Source organism: Panthera tigris, chromosome X (assembly GCF_018350195.1).
Source record: "Panthera tigris isolate Pti1 chromosome X, P.tigris_Pti1_mat1.1, whole genome shotgun sequence".
Taxonomy (NCBI): domain Eukaryota; kingdom Metazoa; phylum Chordata; class Mammalia; order Carnivora; family Felidae; genus Panthera; species Panthera tigris.
In genome coordinates this window covers 99047207-99073258 of record NC_056677.1, presented here as the reverse complement: position 1 = coordinate 99073258, position 26052 = coordinate 99047207, and the positions used below count along the sequence as shown (strand labels likewise).

At 38.6% G+C, this 26052-nt stretch overlaps 1 pseudogene; it reads right to left on the bottom strand.

Annotated features, from left to right (window-relative positions):
- Positions 1 to 2044: 2044 nt before the first annotated feature.
- The window catches only part of LOC122235291, a 37068-nt pseudogene continuing 13060 nt past the window's right edge, over positions 2045 to 26052 (bottom strand).

Genomic DNA, 26052 nt, shown 5'->3' with positions numbered 1-26052 from the left:
CATAGTGAGCATCTGTCTGGAAGTAAACCACATGGGCTTCAAATAAGTAGGATCACTTCAAATCATTTCAAACCAAACCATCCACCACAGTGTACTGACAATTCTGACCAAAATTCTTGACTCAGCAGAGGTAGAAGTTACAGAGGAGGAACAAAGAGTCAAGGTGAGTCATGTTGCAAAGAAAGAGTGAACAGCAATGACCTAAAAACCTTGCTTTCTCCCATCCCCGCATAAAAACCTGTCCATCACAGATTTGCCAAGATTCTTAAAATTCCCATCAGAGGCATTACTCTTTTAGGTGAAAGGTATTGAATATCCTTGTTAAAATTTAACTAGGTAACCCAGAAAAGGTAACTCAACCATTACAAAAAAACCTTAGGGTCCTAAAGGAACTTGTTGTTCACTATAAGGCAAATGCCTAGAAAAAACTAATAACAAAACATAATTTGTAAAATGCTTTATAACATACACATTGATGCTTTATATATATATATGTTCATATCACACAAATGGTGTTAGAAGGAAATATTATTACCCTTGTTATTTGGTAAGAAAATTGAGACTCAAAGAGGTAAGTTGACTCCATCTAGCTAGCAACTGACATTTGCACTAACAGTGGGTCAAAGGACAGAGAAAAATTTGAGAGAAGGGATCTAGAAAGATCTTGAACACTGCGGTGCAGGCTAGGGTGAGACCCAGGGTGGGGGCACTAAGTACCCAGAGAATACAGAGTAGCTGAGCTTCAGGCAGAAAAGGAGGTAGATGTGTAGGTGAAGAAGACAAACTTTTCCCACTCCAGAACTCTGCAGAAGATAGACTCTGCCAGTGGCCTTAGAGTATGCAGATCCACACTCAAGGATCTTTTAAAAAAACACAGCATAGCATTGGGTCTGTCAGTGTCCAAAAATAAACTAAAGTAACACAAATCTACTGAGAAGTAAGCAACCCGGGTTCTGGTGCTGGCTCCACTAATTACTAGCTGCATGGTCATTTGTGCATTTTTCCATCTATCTCTTTGAACTTTGGCAAAAGAAGAGCAGCCGTAGAGAATGAAAAAGACCACAGGACTTGTGACCAGAAGACCAAGTCTTCAAGATTCAACAAAGTATTCAGTATATGCTGTGCACTGATCTCATCTCTGGGGATATAGACATGAACAGGACAGGTAAGACCCCTATTAATATTTAGTTTGCATTCTAGTGGCAGTGAACACAGAGGATGATCAACCAAATAAGCAAACAATGTGAATGATATGTGCTATGCAAAAAATAGATTCTGAGTTCCGACTACAAAAATGTGGGGCAAGTGACTTTCCTTCTGCACCTCAATCTCTGGTCTTTAAAAAAATGCTAACACCTCAGACCAGGACTACTGCACAGATTTGCTGTAAGGATCAAATGAAAGAATGGACTCAAAAGCTAATTGTGTAATGCAAATTGTTTACACAATCTTTACCAGAAAGGAAGGAGAAATCTTCTGACCACTTCACTGCTGGGAGCCAGCAAAGAAACTGAGCATGCCAGAGATTCTGTTGTTTCCAAAGACAAGATATAAAAGGGCATGCTCACTAACAACATATAAAAGGATACCAATCAATATAGACCACAATGTTCTCCTCTGTGGGTAACTAGAAAGGAGTGTTAGAAGAAAATGAGTTGAGACTCAAGCTAAATCAGAGAAAATTCTCACTTCACATATTTGAGGGTTTTTGTTTTGTTTTGTTTTTGTTCATTATGTGTGTTTCTTCTTTAACTTAGAAACAACATTTAATTTGACCTTCAAAAGTTAATTACAACTGGCAACAGCTTTTCTCAGATACTTCTCTCAGGTTCAAGAGAGGGGAGGAATTTAGCCCTTGATGAAAAACACACACATACACACACAACACTCCAGGGGAGGGGAGGATAACCTTAAATAGTAATAACATTCCACAGCTACATGATTGGATAAAACTTCCAAGCTGGCTGTTCTTCCAGATGCTTGCTTCAGAAGGATGTAACAGCTCATAGCTTTATATTTACACACTTGAAACAAAGCTTCTGTTTCATTCATAGACTCTCTGAGGCTCCTACAACACCACACCACCTTCTGTCATGGCACTCGGTAGTCCTCTCATCCAGTCTGCAGCTGCCTCCCAAGCAGTGGGGTGGGAGACCATGAAGTTGATTCCTTTACTCTCATAAGCCACCACATTTTTGGTGCTGTCAAGGTACTTTTTTTTAATAGCCCATTCCAAGTGGATACTGAAACCCCAACCTGGCCATTGTGATGTTCAACAAGTATTCCCACATTATGCTGAGACTTAATAATTCACAACCGGTGCCAGAACTCACAGAGGGCCACATAGTCCACCCCCCCCAGGAAAAAGCACCAACCTTGCTTTTTCCTGACTAGAGCTAAGAGCTCCAGATTGCAGGGGTTCTAGTCCAGAGGGTCTACATCAGGCTTTACCACTGGCTTGGCACTGGTTGAGAGTGCTGTGACCCCATGCCTGGGGTTCCTGCAAACAGAAACTCCCACAATCACGCTCACTGGCCACAGCCATATTAACTCAACAAATTTAGTTTTTGTTGCTGGAATTTACAGGACATGCAAAAGCTAAACTTGAGACAACATCAGTAAGTGGCCTCAAAGCCTCCAACTCAAATAAATTATTATGCAAACCCTAAAATTGAGTATTGTATACCACTGGCAGAAACAGAACTGAGCATAGGTAAAAGGACATGCAGGCAAGAGAGTCTAGGTGTATAGATGGAAGTTGGCATTATAGGCCCATGCTTTGTAAGTGAAGTTATAACCCACAGTTCAGAAGAGAGGGAGAGAGAACACCAAAAACAAACTCTTAGGCCTACTTTACCAGAACAGTACTGGTCAGCAGCTTAGCAATGTGCTAGAAGACAAGTTATTTAAGTCTTATTTATCTCACTTCCACAAGTAACTTCCTACAGCACGGGTTCCCAACTTTGGTTGCACATTACAATCACTTGGTATGTTTTAAAAGAAGCCGATGCCAACATCCCATTCTCAGAGACTTGAATTTAATTACTCTACAGCATCTCAAGGTGGTGTTATCATTATAGCACAGAGGGGATTCTAATGTATAGCCAGCTTGAGAACAAATGGGTCTACAATGGGTTTGAATGGCCACCATAGATATGAATAGCATTCCTCACTACCTGTGTTCCATCAGCCCTTCCAAGTACTAGTGGTGCTCAATAGATCACAAGTGAGAAGATGTAAAACCAGGAGCATTTCATGAACACCCATCAGAAGTCCCTCAACCTCTGTCCTCTGCTCCTCGGTGACCCACCCCACTGCACACAGTTTATAGCTCTCTCAAAACATGCATCCCACATGTCATTCACGACTAGGAGATAAATACAGTATTTCTCCACCCAGGAACAGGGAATGTGGCTTAGCTGTCCCTGTCTCTCACCACATGCCAAAAGAGATCCTATGTAATAAGTACTTTCAGAGTCGGTGTTCACTGAATAATTTCATCCCAGCTGGAGCCAAATAATACCTTGTGGATGAGAGGGTGGGGCAAGGGGGAAAGGGGAGAGGACAGGGAAAGAATACGAACAAAGAAAGTGGAAGAGAGAAGGGAAAATGAAGGCATAAAAATGGTTACCAAACAGAAGCAAAGTCACCACAAAGAATTTTCAGAGCTGGAAAAGCCCTTATAAATCACCTAATCTAGTTTCTAAAATAATGACTTTTAGGGCCACCTGAGTGGCTCAGTTGGTTAAGCATCCAACTCTTGATTTCAGTTCAGGTCATGATCTCACAGTTCATGATACTGACCCCAAGTCTGGCTCCTCCATGCTGACAGCACAGAGCTTGCTTGGGATTCTCTCTCTCCCTCTCTATCTGAGCCTTCCCTGCTCATACACGCGAGTGCTGGCTCGCTCTCTCTCTCTCTCTCTCTCTCTCTCTCTCTCTCCATCTCCCTCTTTCTCTCTCGATAAACACTGAAAAATTATAATGATCTTTAAGCTATATAGACCCTTTGAGTTACTTCTTAATACCAAGATTCCTTGGCCTCATCTGAACTTACAGACTCAAAAATAAACAAACAAACAAACAAACTTACAGACTCAAAGGATAAAGAAATGAAGGATGACCAAAAATACGAACTTTTAACATACTCCTTTGCATAGTTCTTTTATGCCTTCAAATTTGAGAATCCCTAGTTTAAATTCACTCATTTTTCAAAAAGGAAAACATGACCATAGAGGAACAAAGGAATTTTCTGAAGGTCATAATGTTCATTAGTGGCAGAAATGGAACTTCAAAAGACAGCTTTCCAACTCACAGTCTAGTGCTATTTCTACTATTCCATGCAGGTCCTGTCAGGGCTAAGAAGTATGAACACTAAGACCTATTCTTATTCCAGAAAAAGTCCCTATTCAGTGTCACATTTCCTCAAATATCCTATACCTGTTTGTCAAAATACACATCTAATTAAAAGCAAAAACAGCAGGACACGTGGGTGGCTCAGTCAGTTGAGCCTTGGAGTCTTGATTTCGACTCAGGTCATGATCTCACAGTATCTGAGTTCGTGCCCTACGCTGACAGTGCAGAGCCTGCTTGGGATTCTCTCCCTGTCCCTACCCTACTTGCACACTCTCAAAATAAACAGACATTAAAAAAAAATAAAACACAACAGCAACAAAAACCTCCATGCAAAGGCAGCCATGACGAATAATGTTGCTAAGTGTTGCCCTTCCCAGGACTATATACACAATAAACGAAATTCTCAAAAGCAGCCATAACCCAACCACCCAAGTCATGACTCACAATTGACAACAATGTAGGCATCAAATGAACCACAGTGGAGACGTTTGGGGAGCAGGAAGTTTTCTTTCATGGTTTCTTCTGTTATGCATAAAGTCACTACTGATTAGCAATAATTTTACAGATGCCAGTTTAAAGACATCAATTTTTCTGTCATTATTATCTCCTGGGGGATTCTATGGATCACATAACTAACATCTTCTTCAGAAGGATTGTGGACTGCTCTCTGGACAACTCAGAAGGAGTTTTTCCGTTGCCTTTCCTGAAGTGGCCATCTGCTACCGAGAAGGCATTTCTAACTAGATTTATGGCTCTGGAACGTGGGATTGATCCATCCAGCTGATTACAATTTTATATTATGCAAGATTGGATGCCTTTAGGGCCCAGTTGGCCCAGGAATTTCTAATTGGCATCTGCTGAGAATGACACTCCATTACCTGCTGGAGCACACGTATATGAATAAACTTCATGCATTGACATAAACTGGGAATCAAGGACAGGCTATGGCATTTGGATACATTGAAAAACATGCACTACTTGAGATAATGTTCAGAGACCATACCAAAGAGTCAGAACTTCAGAAGCACATATCCACCTCTACTCAACTTGTGACCATTGCAGTGTAACATTCCAACAACCTAAAGAAACACAGTTTGGGGGTACCTGGGTAGCTCAGTTGGTTAAGCATATGACTCTTGATTTCAGCTCAGGTCAATGTCTCACAGTTTGTGAGATCAAGCCCCACAGTGGGCTCTGCACTGACAGCACAGACACTGCTTGGGATTCTCTCTCCATCTCTCTCTGCCCCTCCCCTGCTCACACTCTCTTATTCTCAAAATAAACAATTTTAAAAAAAGAAAAAAACCCCACAATTTTGTAACCATTCAAAAGACTAAAATCCATGAAATAAAATATATAAGTCGGGGCACCTGGATGGCTCAGTTGGTTAAGCATCCGACTCGACCTCGGCTCAGATCATGATCTCACAATTTGTGGGATCAAGCCCTGCGTCCGGGTCTGTGCTGATGGCATGGAGCCTGCTTGGGATCCTCTCTCCCTCACTCTCTGCCCCTCCCCTGTTCACATTCTCTCTCCCTCTCTCTCTCTCTCAAAATAAACATTTAAAAATATGTTACATAAATCAGCTATATAATTGTGAAACATAAATTCTACTTCTATATGTTCTTTATATAAACATCACAAAATTTTTGTTATGCTTCAAATTCGAAACAAAAAAAAAAAAAACTGAGTATCACATTATGGAAAAGCCTATTACCAAGACATAACATACACCCAAACTGTATTTTGGAGAGTACAACCTCTGTTCAAAGGTGTGTTGTCCTCTAGCTGGCAAAGTAGATTTATTAAGCACTTAAGTACATGAAGAAGTAAAAGTCTGGGCACTTAGCCAAGAGCTATTTATAAATTACTTTGGAAGACATAATGTATAGAATAAAATCATATGAAAGAAAGCACTCACCATAACAGATAGTGTGACATTTGGCAAGACTCAACTGTATATTTATTATTATGCTTCATGTATCTATGAGTCTGTTTCTGTTTTGTTCATTTGTTTTGATTTTCAGATTCCACATATTAAGTGAAATCATACCATACTTGTCCTTCTCTGACTTACTTCACTTAGCATAATACAGCCGAGGTTTATCTACATTGTCACAAATGGCCAGATTTCATTCTTTTTTGTAGCTGAGTAATATTCCATGGTGTATACATATATACCACCTCACACACACATACACACACAACATATCTTCTTCATTCATGCACCTATCGAATGATGCTAACATTACTTTCATCTATTGGCTATTATAAATTATCCTTCGACAAACATAGGGGTACATATATCACTTTGAATTAGTATTTGCGTTTTCTTGAGATAAATACCCAAAACTGAATTCAATGGATCATACATTCTCTTTTGAATTTTTTTAGGAACCTCCATACAGTTGCCCACGGTAGCTGAACAAATTTACATTCCTACTAGCAGTGTGTAAAGCTTACCTTTACTCCTCACATCTTCACCAACACTTGTTATTTCTTGTCTTTTTGATACTAGCCATTCTGACAGGTGTAAGGTGAGATCTCATTGTGATTTTGATTTGCATTATCCTGATGACTGGTGATGTTGAACATCATTCCATCTATCTGCTGTCCATCTGGTCTTCTTTAAAAAATATCTATTTAAGGCCTTTACCCACTTTCTAATTGAGTTGTTGGTTCTTTCGATATTAAGTTGTATATGTTTTTATATATTTTGGATACTAACCTTTTATCAGATATATCATTTGCAAATCACTTCTCCCATTGACTAGGCTGCCTTTGCATTTTCTTTATTTCCTTCACTGTGCAAAATCTTTTTAGTTTGATGTAATCCCATTTGCTTATATTAGCTTTTGTTGTCCTTGCCTATGGAAAATGGTCTAAGAAATTATTGCTAAGACCAATATAATAAGCTTACTGCTTATGTTCTCTTCCAGGTGTTTTATGGTCTCAGGTCATACATTCAAGACTGTAATCCACATAGAATTTATGGTATGGTTTCAGATCTTACACTCAAGACTTCAATCAATTTTCAGTTTTTTTAATGTTTATTTATTTTTGGGAGAGACAGAGACAGAGACAGAGAGTGCAAGCAGAGGAGGGGCAGAAAGATTGGGAGACACAAAATCCGAGGCAGGCTTCAGGTTCCGAGCTGTCAGCACAGAGCCTGACATGGGGCTCAAACCCACAAACTGTGAGATCATGACCCAAGCTAAAGTCCAACGCCCAACCAACTGAGCCACCCAGGTGCCCCTCAAGACTTTAATCTAAATTTTCAATTTATTTTTGTATATAAGATATTCTATTTTCATTCTTTTGCATGTAGCAGTATACTTTTCCCAACACTATTTACTGAAAAATCTCTTTTCCTCATTGTATATTCTTGCCTCTTTGTCACAGATTAATTGACCATATATGTGTGTGTGGATTTACTTCTAGGTATCTTATTCCACTCCATTCATTTATGTATCTGTTTTCTAGCCATCACCATACTTTTTTAATACAGCTTTGTAGTATAATTTGAAATCAAGGAAAATGATACCTCCAAACTTTGTTCTTCCTTCTCAAGATAGCTTTGGCTATTCAGGGTCTGTTGTGTGCCTCCACAAATCATAACTTCGTACCAACTTCATTGTAGTTCTATGAAAAATGCCATTGGTATTTTGATGGGAATTGCATTTAAACTATAGATTGCTCTGCAGAGTATGAATGGACATTTTTACAACAAATATTAATTCTTCCAATCCACGAACACAACATATCTTTCCATTTATTTCTGTTGTCTCCAATATTTTTAATCAATCCTTTATAATTTTCAGAGTAAAAATCCTTCACCTCTTTCATTTAATTTATTCCTGGGTATTTTATTCCTTTTGATGTAATTGTAAATGGTACTATTTTCTTAATTTCTTTCTGACAGCTTATTATTAGTATATAGAAATGCAATTGATTTCTGTATGCTAATTTTGTATCCTGAGACTTTACTGTATTCATTTGTTCTAATAGTTTTTGGTGGAATCTTTATAGAGTCTTCTATATATAGCATTATGTCATCTGTCATTATTTTTTATTTAGATGCCTTTTATTTCTTTTTCATGCCTAATTACTGTGGAGAGGACTTCCAAAATATGTTGAATAAAAGTGAGTGGGCATCCTTGTTCCTGATCTTACAGGAAAAGCATTTGGTTTTCACCACTGAGTATTATGTTAGCTGTGGGCCACACTGGCTTTTAATGGTGCCTGAAATTTCCATCATTAGTAAAACATTAAGACAATGACTCTCATCCTTTTTGAGGGCAATGGACATAGTGAAATCTTTATGAGGAAAAGGCACAATATAATCTGTTGAAAAAAAATACATCTGGTAATGATTAAGAGCATGAGCTCTGGAATATGGCTGCCTGAGTTAATACCTGTGAATCTATGTTACTTCCTAGCTGTATGGATTCCATTCAATCTGTTCCAGGCAAGCTTCTACCCTCATCAATTCACAACACTGCCCTTGTCAGGTCAAGTATGATCCATATGTTGCTAAACCAATGGGAAATTGTCAGTCCCCACCTTATTGAATATCAGTAGTATTTACCATTATATCTCTCCAACTTGAAATATATTCTTTACCTGGATTTCAGAGCAACCCACTCTTGTGGTTTTCCTCATTCCTCACTGATTTCTCCTTCTTACTTTCTTGTTTGGCTCTCCTTCCTCTTCCCAATGTCTATATGCTTAAATGCCCCAGGACTCAGTTCTGAACTTTCTTCTCCTCTCTTTCTATATATACTCATCCTTGCTGACCTCCTGCAGTCTCCTCCCATTGAATCACTTATACCTCCTAAATTTATAATTCTACCCAGTGGACCTCCCCTGAACTCCATATGTATATATGCAACCACTTCCATAATACCTCCCACTTCACTGCCTGATAGGCCTCTAAAACCTAACACATCCAAAACCAAACTGTGGCTCTTCCTTCTCAAATCTGTTCATCCCACCATCACTTCCATTTCAGGTGTTGGAAATTTCCAGCCGCTGAGGCCACAAACTTTGATGTCATGTTTGATTCCTATTTTCTTTCATATCCCAATCCCTTTAAGTAGCAAATCTCACTAGTCCATTTTAATAATCTCTCCAAAATTCAACCACTTCTCAAGACCTATACCACCACCACCCTGGTCTAAGCTACCATCATATCTTACAAGAATATTTATGCTAGCCTCAAACTGACCTACCAGCTTTTGTCATTGACCCCTCATAGTCAGTTCTCAACACAGCAGCCTGGGTTGCTATTAAAATGGACAGATTGGGGTACCTGGGTGGCTCAGTCGGTTAAGCGTCCAACTCTTGATCTCAGCTCAGGTCATGATCTCGGCCAGGTCATGATCTCGGCCAGGTCATGATCTCATGGTTTGTGAGACAGAGTCCCACGTAGGGCTTTGCACTGACAGCATGGAGCCTGCTTAGGATTCTCTCTCTCCCTTTCCCTCTCTGTTCCTCCCCCGCTTGTGTGTGCTCTCTCTCTCCCTCTCTCAAAATAAATAAATAAACTTTAAAAAAACATAAAATGTATATCAGATCATATCCCTCATCAGCTCAAATCCCTCCTATGATTTTCTCATGCAGGCAAAAGCTAAAATCTTTACAATAGCCTACTAAGGTCCCTCTTATATCACTGCTATCTCTCTGACCTTATCTCCTACTACTCCCCATTTAACTCTCTCCATGCTAACTATAGTGACCCCCTTGCTCTTTCTTGAATAAACTAAGCAAAATTCCACCTGAGCTTCTTTGTGCTTTTTGTTCACTCTACCTGAAAAATTCTTACTGTACTTATCTATATAGTTCCTTCCCTTGACTACTGCAGGTTTGGCTCAAGTATAATTATCAATAAGACCTAGCCTACTCCAATTTAATACTGTAACCACACCCTCCATCCAAGGCTTTGATATACCTTCCCTCAACTATTTTCCTCCAACGTACAGTAAATTTGATTTTTCAGTTTATTGTCTAACTCCAGATGTATACCTTAAGCTAAATTAGGACATGAACTATCATCTGCTTTGTTCGATATCATATCCCCAGTACCTAAAATTGCTCCTAGAAGTTAGAAAGTGCACAGGACATATTTGGTGAATGAGTCAATAGTCTTAGGTAAGTTATATAAACTCTCTATGTCATAGTTCACTCATCTGTAAAATGAGGAGATCACTGCTACCTACCTCATCAAATTGCAGTAAGGATTAAATGAATGAATAGATGTAAGACACTGCAAAGTAACTAAACACAATAAGCACTCAATAGTTGAAGTCATTATTACTCTTATTCACTAAGAGGGTATGAGTAAGTATAAAAAAGGAGGAAGGAAAGACATGGACCAGGAACTTTGAAATCCAGACCGCTGGTGTCCAGTGACTGGAGTGGGGTAGGATGGGAAGGGAACACAGTGTAAGCAAGTCCTCATTGGAAACTTTATAAAATGTATGGTATTCATACAAAACAAGAACGTGTGATTGAGGATGTGGTACAATCTGCCTTAAGTTGGGCCTCAGTCTATCCATGGGCCCACTTTTCCTTTCGGCTACTAGCAGCAAAAAGTTCCTGATTAAGTAACCCTGGTTGTTCCTACGGCTTATATGATGCTGACACCCAGAAAACAAGAAAAGAGTTTGTTCTAGCTCTCTATAAACCAAAAAGGAAATGCAACAGGATAATTCACAAATAGAGATGGGGAAATTTTCCATAACGAAACAAGTCATAATTTTCAAATAGCAAAAAGTCACTAGAGGCCAGGAGTAGCAAAATTGTAAGAATTTAGAAACATGTGAGTGATAGCCTTTTTGAAGTATTCTGCCTTCCTTAAGGTCAGAGTTTAAATAAAGTCTCAAATTAAGCTTTGCAGATTTTGAGAGTGCTCGTTTAGAGTTTGGCTATTTTCTTCCTGCCTTATTATGCTGGGAAAGGGGCCATGGGCAGTTCTCTTTCAGCACCTGAAAACATTTCTATAAAAAATTCATCAACCATTAATTTGTTTCGATGACACATTTAGATTTTCAATTCCAAGGCTGCACTTGCTGCCATCGTGCAAAGAAAACACTTTCAGGTGATTTCACTCTGCCTGCTAAAGGGCACACATGACCTCAGCTAACCACTGAGACACTTCATCACAATTTTAAAAGGAGTAGAGTGTTTGGAAAGAATACACAATGGCGAACACATTTGGGTATCAGGAAAGTCCTCTCTGAGGGGAGAGGAAATGGGTCCCCAGGTAAGCAACCAAGAACCCTAGATGCTGAGGTTGAAGGAAAACTGGAATTGACAGTGGAGGAGGGAAATGATGAGTACCAGTTGCAGCCCTGAGATCATCTGCAGTTGTGGAAGCTGTATTTTTACCAATAACGTTCCCTTTCTAAGTTCCCTCCAGGAAGAGAGGGCTATAGATTCCTGAAAAAAAATGCAACCAAAACACATTTGAAGAATTGGAAATAAGACAACAAGGGGTAGACACTGTGATGCACTCCAATGAAATAGCAATCGTTCTCCTTGACGAAGCAGCTTTGCATACAGCTATTAGCCCCTTCAGAGATTACCTCAACTGTGGAGAGCCATCTTGTCCACAGTCAGGATCCTTCTTAGGGCATCCTACATGCAAAAACTGATGGATTAAGGGGTAATGGTAACCTGGCCATTCTGGCCCAACTCAGGAAAATTCTGAAGGACCTTTTTTAGCTCCAGATTTCCCTGTGCAGTTAACTGAGGCTACTGCTGAACTATAGCTCAAATTCTCCCTCTGTTCATTCCTACTTCCTTCCTTTCCCTTCCATGGGTGTTGATCCAAAGGGTACTCCTAAACAAGCAAACTATAGTATAAATGCCATATCAGAGTCTGCATCCAAGGGAACCAAGCCATGACAGCATAGGCAATACTATAAGAAATGCCCAGTGCATTTTACTTCATTAAACATTCATTCGGTTAATATTCATAGAAGACCTACTGTATACCAAGCACTTTTTAGGGATCAGGGATGCACTACTGAACAGACAGACAAAGTTCCTGGTTTCAAGGAACTAAATTGATTTGGAGGTGTGGGTAATTTAGATTGCATGGTCACAAATGGGTTCAATAAGAAAGTGACATAAGAGATGGCCTGAATACACACATGTACAGTTAAGAGCATTCTAGGCTGAGGGAAGCACGAGTGCAAAGGTCTTACTGTGCAAATGAACTGGGCATGTCCTTGAAACTGAACGAAGGTCACTGTAGCTGGATATGAGAGAAAAGTAGTAAAAGATGAAGGTGGAGAGGTGTCCAGGGGCCAAATTATGGTAAGGAGTTTCTGTTTCATTCTATGTATATTTGGAAATTATTAGAGTTTTTCAAGCAGGGCAGTGACATTATCAGATTTATATGCAGAAAATAGAACCCCAGCTACTGTGAAAAAAGATCAATTATAAAAAAGAATAAAAGTGAGAAAATCAACTGGAAGGCTATTGCAGAAGTCCAATGTTAGGGAGAATGGTGGCTTGGCCCGGGTGGCAAGAACAGAGGTGAAGAAAGGAACCTGGATTCCAGATATATTTTAGAGCTACAACCACCAAGCTCGCTGGATGAACTGGATATAAGGAATGAGGTAGAGATGGTTTAGAGAAGATTCTGGAGCTATGACTTCAGATGCTGAAGTATAGCTCATTTTTTTAACATCCACTTGGAACACATATTGAGCACCTTCTATGCATCAGACACTACGCTGAGTACAGAAGACGTCAAACTGATGAATCATGTGATCATGTGTGGCCCCCAAATTCAAAGAGTTCAGACACAAAATATAGGATACATCTATATGGTTAATAAAGTGATGACAGCATTTTGCAAAGATCAAAGAAATACAATCTTTTATTGTTTTTTACTTGCCTCATGCATACTCATCTTGTTTCTCTAACACACACGTGCACTTGCAACACAGCTAGGCAATTATTTGGTGCAAAAGAAATACGTGTTGACTGCTGGTTAATCTAGCTGCTCTCCCCAGGATATTTATGCATACCTCACTCTTTGAAGAAATGAAGTAATTAACTGTTTTATACTTTCCATGAAATGGTTTCAGAATCTCAGTCCCAAATTTATGTTCTAAAAGTGGGGGAAATGGATTGTTTTGCCTTAATTGACTCATGAGAGTCTATTCAGAAAAAAAAAAAATGACACTAGTTCAAACACTATATTATTGACCATGGCAGAGACTAGTTCTTCCCCACTATTCTTTCTCTACCTCTTTCTTAGAAATGTAACCTTTACTTTGTAGACAGTAACATGGTCATCATGAAAAAAAGATTATTTTCCCTACGGCCGTGCTGTGAGGCTTGGCCTCTTGACTAAGTTCTGTCCAACAGGATGAAAATAGAAATGTGCTCCAATGATTTCCTCTTTCCAGCTGGCTACAACGTGTCCACGAATGATGTCTACAACTGGAACAACTCTTTTGGACTATGATGTAGAAGTGTTAAGAATTCAGATGCAAAATACAGAAAGAGACGATTTCCTGGTTGATCACAGGGCTGCCAGAATGCTTATCAAATCATGTAATTTACATAAGAAAAAATAAAAATTTTGTCACGTTGAAGCCAATATTATTTTGGGTTTTCTGCATCTTGCAGCAAATCCCAATCCCAATACAATGAACATGCACCAATTCAGTTAAAACAGATGAAACGGTTTGTGTGTTAAAATAGCTTGAGACTGAGACTAGACAAATGTCTACAGAACAAAAAGTAATTTGAAAATGAATATTCCTTTTAATATTTCTATTACAATCAGAATAACCATGTTTTTTCCCCAGAAATCTTAAACATGCCAAAAGTTATCTCATCTGCTAATTCTTATTAAGGGAAAAAAGAAAATTCCTATTGCCTCCCCCAGAAAGCAGTGGAGTATATAGTTAAAAGAGTAAGTGATAGAAACAGGACCAGAAGGAGCTACACCGACCTTCTCCCCAGAGAAATAACCGTAACTGGTAAAAATTATAAAGGATAGCCATTTGATGCCTTTAGAAATTGTCCTAAGGCCATTCAGTAAAAATACAAACATGTACTCAAGAAAATCTACTAAAACAGCAAGGGCCTGTGGCATTTGAGCCATGACCTACTCTCTCCCATCTGTCCCCCACACTCCACACAATGGAAACTCCATTCCTAGTAAGGGCAGCAAAGAACACAGAGCTCCCTCTCCCTGAGTTTACAATCTAGAGTTACAGTTTAACCGTTAGAATTCCATTCATCCACAACTCCATGTTACAGAAGGACTATTCTAGGTAAGGGCAGCTGAGAAGTCTGGGACCCCATTCCTCCATTCAGCCCACACCCATAGAATAGTAGCCCTACCCCAGACATAGCAGGAGATGGACACTTGGGCTTCAATTACCTTCAAACCCAGCTTGCTCATAGGGCCATGCCAGGTGAGGCAAGCTGGGATAACCAGAAGCTACCACTCTTGCCAAGTGCTGAACTCATAAATCTGGAGTATCACTTAAGGAGAAATAGGAAACTGTCCCACCCGCAGCTCCAGAACATTGGCACAGAACTTGTGATGCGGGTGTTGGTTAACAGAGGACTACATAACTCTTCCCAGGGGAGAGCTCTATTTGGAATAAACCACAGAGAATTTCAAGTCTAAGGGTGTTATCAAAGACATGGAATATTATTGCCCTAGGAAATTAAGAGGAGGTCAGTAGCTCCACAAGAGCAACAACCTGAACTATACACCAGATAGTTTAATGGAATGAACAAGGCAGAGAACTAAAAAGAGTCCTACTGGGGTCAGAACATGCTTCAAAAATGCCTCCAACATTATCTCCACAAATGGGTCCCCATTTAACTGGATCAGATGCAGCAATACATGCTGTAATCTATCCACATGCATATTTATCAAAAACAATACTGCAGGCAGCTGACATTAGTGGAGGGTAACAGCTGAATGTGAAACCAACAAAGGAAGGCAGTTTATCATAGATCAAAGAACACAACACACCAAAACATAGGATGCAGAGAAAGCACTACTAAGAGGAAAATTTACAGCTGTAAATGCTTACGTTAAAAAAGAAGTAAATCCCGAGGCACCTGGTGGCTCAGTGGGTTAAGCATCTGACTCTTGATTTCAGGTCATGATCTCACAGTTGCTGGGATCAACCCCCCCACATCAGGCTCTACGCTGGCAGTGTGGAGCTGCTTGGGATTCTGTCTCCCTCTTTCTCTGCCCCTCCCCTACTCATTCATTTTCTCTCTCTCTCTCTCTGTCTCTCTGTCTCTCTCTCTCAAAATAAATAAACTTTAAAAAAATGGAGTAAACCCCAAATCAATACCCTAAGTTTAACACCTTAAGGAACTAGAAAAAATAAAAACACACAAAACCCAAATATAGAAAAAAATAATAATAAAGATTAGAACAGAAATAAACAAAATGGAGAATAGAAAACCAATAGAAAAAAATTGATGGAATCTTTTCTTTGAAAAGGCAAACAAAATTGACAAACTTTTAGCTAGACTTAGAGAAAGCAGAAACACAAATAACTAAAACCAAAATGAAAAGAGAGACATTACTACTTATTTTACAAAGATAAAAGGGATTATAAGAGAATACTATGAACAATGTACACCATCAAATTACATAACCTAGAAAACAGGGACAAATTCCCTCAAACATACAAATGACCTAAACTGACTCAAGAAGAAATATGAAATCTCAACAAACCTATAATAAAGAGATTGAGTCAATAATCAAAAAGCTTCCAAGAAAGAAAAGTAGTAGACTTGAAGGATTCATAGGTGAATTCTACCAAACATTTAAATAAGAATTAACACCAATCTTTCCCAAAACTTCTCAACTCTTTCAAAAACTGAAGGGAATACTTCAAAATGCATTCTATGAAGTCAGCATGATTGTGATACCAAAGACACATAAAAACATTGCAAGAAAAAAGAATCACAAACTGATATACCATACAAACATAGATTCAAACATCCCCAATAATAGATAAGTATATTGAATCCAATAGGATTATTCACTATGACCAAGCGAGATTCATCCCAGGAATGCAAGATTGGTTCAACATAGAGGCACCCAGGTGACTCAGTTGGTTAAGCATCAGACTCTTGATTTTGGCTCAGGTCATAATCTCAAAGTTCATGAGTTTGAACCCCTCATCATGTTCAGAGCCTGTTTGGGATTCTCTCTCTTTTTCTCTCTGCCCCTTCTCCATTCATGCTTTCTATCTCAAAATAAATAAATTAAAATTTTAAAACCAGCAGTTCAACATAAAGCAAAAAAATGAAACATTGTAAAATATCACAGTAATGGAATAAAGGAAAACAAACACATGATCATTTCAATGCAGAAAAGGCACTTAACAAAATCCAATACCATTTCATGTTAAAAACCCTCAGATAACTAGGAAGAGAGGAAAAATTCCTCACCAGAATATAGAGTATTTATGAAAAACTCACAGCTAACATCATACTTAATGGTGAAAAACTGCAAGCTTTCTCCCTCCCTAAGATTGGCAGCAAAACAAGGATGTTGGCTTTTACCAATGTTTCTCAACAATGTACTGGAACTTTTAGCCAAAGCTATGACATAAGAAAAAGATATAAAAGGCATCCAAATTTAAAAGAAAGAGGTAATATCTCCATGTATAGATGACATGATCTTATCTATAGAAAACCCAAAAGAATCCATGAAAGCTATTGGAGCTAATAAAAGGAATTCAGCATGGTTACAGGGCACAATATCAACAGGCAAAAATCAGTTGTGTTTCTATGCTATATTGATCCTTGAACAACATGGGTTTGAAAGTGCGGGTCCACTTACACATGCACTTTTTCAATAAATACTAGTACCATAAATGTATTTTCTATTCTTTATAATTTTCTTAATAACATTTTCTTCCTTCTAATTTATTTTAAGAATATGGTATATCACATGTATGACATACAAAACATGTGTTAACGTTTTATGTTACTGGCAAGGTTTCCAGTCAGCAGTAGGCAGTTAGTAAAGTTTTGGGGGAGGTTAAAAGTTATACGTGGAGGTCAGTACCCCCAAAACCCCATGTTGTCCAAGTCAAATGTACACCAACAATGAGCAATTCAAAAGAGAAATTAGGAAAACATGTCCATTTACAATAACATCTAAGAGAAATAAACACTCAGGGATAAATGTCACCAAAGATTTGGAAGTCTTGTATACTGAAAACTACAAAAGATTAGTGAAAGAAATTAAAGACTTAAATAAATGGAAAAGCATCCCCTGTTCATGGATAGGAAGTCTTATCATTGTTAAATAAGTAAAAAATTATGATAAGGACAAAAAGACCAATAGAATAGAATAAGAAAGCCAGAAATAATCTCACATATATGGTTAATTCCTTGTAAAAAGGGATGCTAGACTATTCAATGGGGAGAGAACAGTCTTTTCAAAAGATATTGCAAAATAATGAAATAGGAGCTTATACCATAAAGAAAAATAAACTCAAAATGGATCAAAGACCTGAGCTGAAGAACTTAAAGTATAAAACTCCTGGAAGAAAACATTGAAAATGGGCACCTGGAAGGCTCAGTCAGTTAAGCATCTAACTTGGTCTCAGGTCATGATCTCACAGGTCACAAGTTCAAGCCCCGCATTGGGCTCTGTGCTGACAGCTCAAAGCCTGGAGCCTGCCTCATATTCTATGTCTGTCTGTCTGTCTGTCTGTCTGTCTGTCTCTCTCTCTCTCTCTCTCTGCCCCTCCCCCACTCATGCTCGCTCTCCCTCTCTCTTCATCAAAAATAAATAAAAACATTAAAAAAATAAAAAGAAAACATTGAAAAAAATATTCCTGAAATTGGATTTGTCAATAACTTCAAGGATATAGCATGAAAAGTACAAGCAACTAATGAAAAAAATAGATAAATTGGACTTCATCAAAATTAAAACCTCTGTCCATAAAAGAACACTATTAATAGAAAGAAAATTCAAACTACTTAATGTGAGAAAATATTTGTAAATTGAATATTTAATAATGAATTAATGTCCAGAATATAAATAACTCCTAAAATTCAACAACAAAAAAACCTGATTCAAAAATGGGCAAAGGATTTGAATAGACATTTCTCCACAAACAAAAATATACAAATGGTCAATAAGCACATGAAAAGATACTCAACATCATTACTCACCAGGAAAATGAAAATTAAAACCAAAAGACACCATGTTAACCCTCCTAGGATGGCTATAATTTTAAAAAATGGAACAAGTTTTGGACAGAATGTATACAAATTGCAACCCTCATAGTATTGCTGAAGGGAAGGTTTAACGGTGCAGCCACTGGGAAACACATTTCATCAGATTCTCAAATGGTTACACATAGAACTATCAATATGACCCAACAATTCTACTCTGAGGTATATATCCAAAAGAATTTTAAAAAATTTTAACGTTTATTTATCCTTAAGAGACAGAGAGAGACAGAACATGAGTCGGGGAGGGGCAGAGAGAGAGGGAGACACAGAATTGCAAGCAGGCTCCCGGCTTTGAGCTGTCAGCCAGAGCCAGACATGGGGCTCAAACTCAGAAACTGCGAGATGATAACCTGAGCCAAAGTCCAACACTCAACTGACTGAGCTACTCTTATCTGATCATTCTCTCTCTTAATTTGGTAACTGACTGAGCCACCCACGCGCCCTCCAAAAGAATTTAAAGCCAGGACCTGAACAGATATTTGCATACCAATGTTCACTGAACCATTATTCACAATAGCCAAAATGTGGAGACAATCCATGTTGTCTCCTATATAACTTTTGTCTCTCCAAAACTTAACTGCTAATAGCCTACAGTAGACTGGAAGCCTTACCAAACAGAAATAGCCAATTAACACATATTTTGTATTTAATATATATATAATGTTGTATTCTTACAATAAAGTATGCTAGAGAAAAGAAAATATTATTAAGAAAATCATAAGGCAAAAAAATACATTTATATAGTACTGCACTGTATTTATCAAAAGAAGTCCACATATAAGTGGACCCACACAGTTCAAAACTTGCTTTTCAAGGGTCTACTATATTGTAAAGGAATATAATTTCTTATCTAAGAAATAATGCATTCATAATTACAAGGGTGAGCAAATGAATGCTGTCTCAGCATGGATCCTTCTTTGAAATACTATATAGCAGTGATCAGTAAAGTTTTTCTATAGTTAGAGAGTAACTATAAATATTAAGCATTTCAGGTCATACTGTGTCTACTGAAACTACCTGACTATGCTGCTACGTGAAAATAGCCATAGATAATACATTTTTTAAAATTTTTTTTAACGTTTATTTTATTTTTGAGACAGAGAGAGACAGAGCATGAGCGGGGGAGGGGCAGAGAGAGAGGGAGACACAGAATCGGAAGCAGGCTCCAGGCTCTGAGCCATCAGCCCAGAGCCCGACGCGGGGCTCGAACTCACGGACTCACAGACCGTGAGATCGTGACCTGAGCTGAAGTCGGACACTTAACCGACTGAGCCACCCAGGCGCCCCAATACATTTTTTAAAAATGATGTGACTGGTCCAATAAAACTTTATTCACAAAAACAGGTGGTGGCCATATTTGCCTCACAAACTATAGTTTGTAGACTCGGTGCTAGACACGTGGCTTGAATAAACTACTAATACATTTCAATAGACATACGTGTGTTCTTAAGGAACTGCTTTGTAGAATACTGATCCTCTATTTCCCTTAAACAGTTCACTTTGAGGAGGAAATTTACTGGTTGATTTTTCCTCGGCAAACACATTAGCTAATGCTGATGCTTTACCAGATGTTCCCAAAGGACCAAAACACAATTCTGAAACATACATCTAGATCCCTTTGTGACATTTTGCCAGGTTATGCCTATCTAGGAAAATAATATTCACTTACCTCTTCCATGGTGGAAATTAATGGAAATTAATATCGACAAATTGCTTGAAAGTTACGAGTATTATTATACGGTTCTGCATCCAGGACCCCTTTATTAATTATGCATTTTTCTCAGTGTAAAACACCGTAAATTTAATTTTAGTTTTTATCTTTTATTTTCTCAATACATACATATATGATATGGCTATGAAAACCAAAATGAAAACCTGAATGCCCCTACAATTATAGACAGTTGATTACGGATTTGGTCTTGGCCCACAATTACCAAAGATCGCCACCAAACTGCATGGCTCCAGCAAAGAAAGGGCAACTGCCTACAGTTTGTTACTACAAGATTCTCCTTGAGATTTTCCCTCTAAACTATGTCTTAAACATCTCCTCATCCAACACATTCTTCTCAGGCACTCTGCACTATTTTTTTCCCATAAAATGCTTCACGGGCCTGACCTAACTGAATTACATTCAGAATCCCCATGGTATTTATCAGAAATTCAGCACACCAAAAGTTATTTCACCTGCCATTTCTCATTAAGAAGAAAACAGACAAGCTGTACTGTTCCCATTGCTGAGGAAAGGCCAGCCTCTTCCGGAAACTAGCTCTTCTTCCCTCTACAACCCCCTTGGCTGGAGTCTGAAATAAAGTTAAAATCCCATTACAATAAAGTGAGGACCCCCGCCCCCTGGTTTGTGTGTGTTGATCTGCTACATCTTATGTTGTTCAATAGGCAAAAATTCAAACAACTCAATATGGCGGGGGGGGGGGGGGGGGGGGGGTGCGTATTGGCTTTACTTTGAAAAGGATGAATCACAGGATTTTTATAACAGCTTCACAAGCACCAGGTTACAATAATTCAATTGGCCAAACTGGCATTCACTAGTTAACTAGTGAATTCTTGAGAACATTTTTACTATGTCCATCAAAATGCATCTAGAATCGAGATACATCATACATTGTACAAAAAAGTAAGAGATTGGCTAAGGATTAGGAAGATTCTGAGTATACTCATGGTATTTCCTGAATCAGGTCTTAACTTCTTAATGAAATCATTTTAATTTAATGTTTAAAGCATCCCTGAAATGGTGTTTTGCTTTAAGTATTCATTGAACCTTTGTAAAGAGGAACTTGCAAGACTCCAGAAGTACTGTCATACACGCGCAGGGGTTAGCTCTTGTCAAGTGACAAAGCACAGTGATTTCTTTTTCAATATTAAAATGGGTAAGTGTATCCTGTTCCTATTAGACTATAATACCCCAGCAATAATAACCTGGACTCCTGCATCATTTAGAAAGCAACCAAACCTCTATGAACAGTCCTTATGAAGGATAAAATCAAGGACTTGATTGTGGAGTGACAGTCAAACAGGTAGCAGTAATTCCACTACTTAGATAGTTCTTGACACCAAAAGGCAACCCTAACATTTAACATGATCCTCAAGGAGTAAAATGGACTGAACAAGAGCAAAAGCTTTTTGTTTCAGACCACTGTTATTCTATTTTCTTAATGAATGACCTTAGAAAATGTACTTAAGCTCTCCAAATTCCAGATTTCTCCTCTGTATAATCAGGATAATCTATTTACCACCTATCTCCCAGGGTAGTTATAAGGTAAGCACTAAGTTGAGCCCCAATTAATAGCAGTTATTCTTATTCAAATGTTTTAGAAATAGTTTCAACCAAAAGAGAGAGAGAAACAGAATTTACAAGTGATCGTGAAAAATTCCACTAATCATAACCTTCCACGCTTTCCTTCTTCCTACACCCCAGAATTCAGGTTAACAGAGGCTTCCTTATCACAGGTGCAGGAAAAAGTGAAAATAGTCCAGAGGCAGTTGGCTTCTCTCTATTGACATGTAAAAAATGGAATACCAGGGGCACCTGGGTGGCCCAGTCAGTTAAGCATCCGACTGCAACTCAGGTCATGTTCTGACAGTTTGTGAGTTAGAGCCCTGCATCAGGCTCTCTGCTGTCAGCACAGAGCCCGTTTTGGATCCCCTGTCTCCCTCTCTCTCTGCTCCTACCCTACTCGTGCTGTCTCTGTATCTCTCAAAATATTTTTTTTCTAAAAAAATGGAATACCACTTCTAGCAGCTATTATAACTCCACCTCCTGTATTATCCAAACCTCAGTTTGCAACCAGTGATTAAAAAAAAAAATCATCTTTCCCTAAAAGCACTTCTCTGTATGATTCTTCAGTTATTTTTCATGCATTGAGGAAGGGCTGAGCCCATCATATATTAAGATATTAATATCAGCTAGTAAGCCAATCAGATATTGGCCTTCAGGCTGCTTTTTCCCTAACTGGTTCTTGGCTGCCTTACCTTCCAGACTAGGGAAACAAAAGAGGTGAACTACAAGTAGGAAAGATAGACAGATGCTTAACAGCTCCATGTAAAGTTTTATAGTTAGGGTGAACCCTCAATAAAAATGGGGAGTCTGCTTTGAGAATTAATTTGTCTTTATTATTCATGACTCATTAGTGTGCTTAGTCAAAAAAAAATGATGATACATGTCCTCCTCCTTCCTAAAAGGAATCAGGAGAGACATAATATTTAGCCATGCATATGAGATAAGAAGAAAATATTTAACAGAAAACTGAGGATCGGTTGGGGGAGGTCCGGCTTGACTTTTTTTTTTTAAGTTTATTTATTTATTTTGAATGAACACACAAGCAGAGGAGGGGAAGAGAGAGAGGGAGATAGAGAATCCCAAGCAGGCTCCATGCTATCAGCACAAAGACTGATGTGGGGCTCAAACCCACGAACCGTGAAATCATGACCTGAGCCAAAAACAAGAGTCAGATGCTTAACCAACTAAGCCATCCAGGCACCCCTTGGCTTGACTTTTAAAAAAATAGAATTATTGAAAGTTTTTCAACCAATAAACGATTGTATACTTCCAAAAGTGATTTCTAAATTGTTTAAAATCGGGGCACCTGGATGGCTCAGTCGGTTAAGCATCCAACTTCGGCTCAGGTCATGATCTCACGGTCTGGGAGTTCAAGCCCTGCGACAGGCTCTGTGCTGACAGCTCGGAGCCTGGAGCCTGCTAAGGATTCTGTGTCTCCTTCTCTCTCTACCCCTCCCCCACTCACACTCTGTCTCTCTCTCTCTCTCTCTCAAAAATAAACATTAAAAAAAATTTTAAAAATAGTTTAAAATCTTACTATATTTAAGAGTGGCACACAAGATATATCATCTGTTCCTAAGCATTTCATGAAAGTGGTCTTCTATCTGTCATGGGATACTAAAATTTGATAAATTATAAATTGATGGAATAGTTCATATGACCAGGACAGACCACAGATGAAATAGCATCTTTAACTTCAACTCTGTCTCAGAATTATCTTGAAAAACATATTTCAAGAGCTCTTACTAGAGTTTTCTCTCCAAAAGAAACAAAAGTTAACACTATGCTTCCCAAGATAAAATCTTTTCCCTAAAGGTTCAAAACAGGAAGGGTCAAAAAAGGAAAATACCTCGACATTATTACGGGCTACTCCAAGGTCCACCCTGTGATTTTAAAAATTTCAGATTCTGAGGGTCGTCTGGGTGGCTCAGTTGGTTGAGCATCAGACATTGGCTCAGGTCATGATCTCATGGTTTGTGATTTCAGGCGCTGCATTGGGCTCACTGCTGTCAGCGCAGAGCCCACTTTGTGTCCTCCGTCCCCCCCTCTCTCTCTCTGTCCCTCCCCTGCTTGTGCTCTCTCTCTCAAAAATAAAAATAAAACACTAAACAATTTTTTTCAGATTCTGGACATGAATAAGCATTTTTCCAAAGAAGATAAACAGATGGCCAAGAGACACATGGAAAGATGCTCATCAGAAAAATGCAAATGAAAACCACAACCAGATATCACCTCACGCCTGTCAGAATGGCTAAAATCAACAACACAAGAAACAACAGGTGTTGGTGAGGATGTAGAGAAAAAAGAACCTTCATGCACTGCTGGTGGGAATGCAAACTGGTGCAGCCATTCTGGAAAACAGTATGCAGGTTCCTCAAAAAGTTAAAAATAGAACTACCCTATGAACCAGAATTGCACTACTGGGTATTTACTCAACGAATACAAAAATACTGATTCAAAGGGATATGTGTACCCTTATCTAGATAGCAGCATTATCTACAATAGCCAAATTATGGAGAGAGTCCAAATGTACATCGACTGATGAATGGATAAAGATGTGTATGCATGTACATACATATATAATATATGCCCATTATATATTATATATAATATACATTGTTCCAATTATATATATAATGGAATACTATTCAGCCATAAAAAAGAATGAAATGGCATGATGTGGATGGAGCTAGAGATTATTATGCTAAGTCGGTCAGAGAAAGACAAATACCATATGACTTCAATCATATGTGGAATTTCTGAAACAAAATAAATGAGCAAAGTGGAAGAAAAGACAGAGGGAAGCAAACCAAGAAGCAGACTCTAACTATAGAGAACAAACTGATGGTTACCAGAAGGAAGTGGGGGGGGGGGGAAGGGGGGGATGGGTTAAATAGATGATGGGGACTAAGGACTGCATTTGTTGTAATGAGCACCAGGTGATATATGGAAGTGTTGAATTCCTATATTGTACACCTGAAACTAATTTTACACTGTTTGTTAACTGAAATTTAAATAAAAACTTTAAAACTTTTTTGCAGATTCTGTTCAATTTTCTGTTTTACAAGATTCTGTCATTTTATTTGTTTTATATTTTTTAATGTTTATTTTTGAGAGAGAGCGAGAGAGAGAGAGCGAGTGCACAAGTGGGGGAGGGGCAGAGAAAGAGAGAGACGGAGACACACAATCCTAACCAGGCTCCAGGCTCTGAGCTGTCAGCACAGAGCCCAACAGAGGGTTTGAACTCACAAACTGCAAGATCATGACCTGAGCCGAAGTCGAACACTTAACCGACTGAGCCACCCAGGCACCCCGATTCTGTCATTTTATAATCCAATCTCCCTCCATGTTAAGGAAGTTGCTCATGAAAAATGCTGGGATGCCAGGAAACTCAGTCAACCAGCCAAGACAATTAGATGCTCTCCCTTCTCGTGGAGGTATGGGAGATTTCTAGTGCTCTCAAGGTCTTAAGATCAAGTCTCTTGGGTTTTCCAAGTTAAGTCTGAAGGCAAAGGGTAAACACATGAGAGGCTGCCTACAAAGAGAGTGGCAGCCATTAACCACAAAAAAAGGTTTCTGAGTAGTGATCCAAATCTCAAATACAACAGAGCTGAGACTTAAGAAGAACCCAATAAAGGGTGTATGTGTGTACAGAAGAGACCACTGTCTCCTAGGACCAAATTTTAACAGATTGAAAAAGAGCAGTACTTAATAATAGCTAAGAAGAGATATCTATGAAGGCCTCCCTAATAAGCACCTCTCAGAAAGTCTTATTTTCCAAAGTATATTGCAGTCATAGTAGAGCACTCATTAGGAAGTTTGGTACCTTAAGTAAGAGCTATTTTTCAAATGCCTCCCTTATACAGAGCCAAAATCCACTTTCCCTATAACTTTTAGAGATTAGTTTTAGCTCAGCCCTTCAGTCAAAAAGAGAGCAACCCAAGTCCAACTTCCTCGTGACAATCATTTGATGCTCCAATTTCTGAAAACACTTCTCTCATCTCCATAGGTCTCTGTTCTGTAGGTGAAACAACCTTAATTCTTTCAACCATTTTGTTTGCACAACATGGTTTGTAGAGGCTATATATCATTGTGATTTTGTCCCATAAGGAATTCTTTAAAGATTAAGATTCATATTA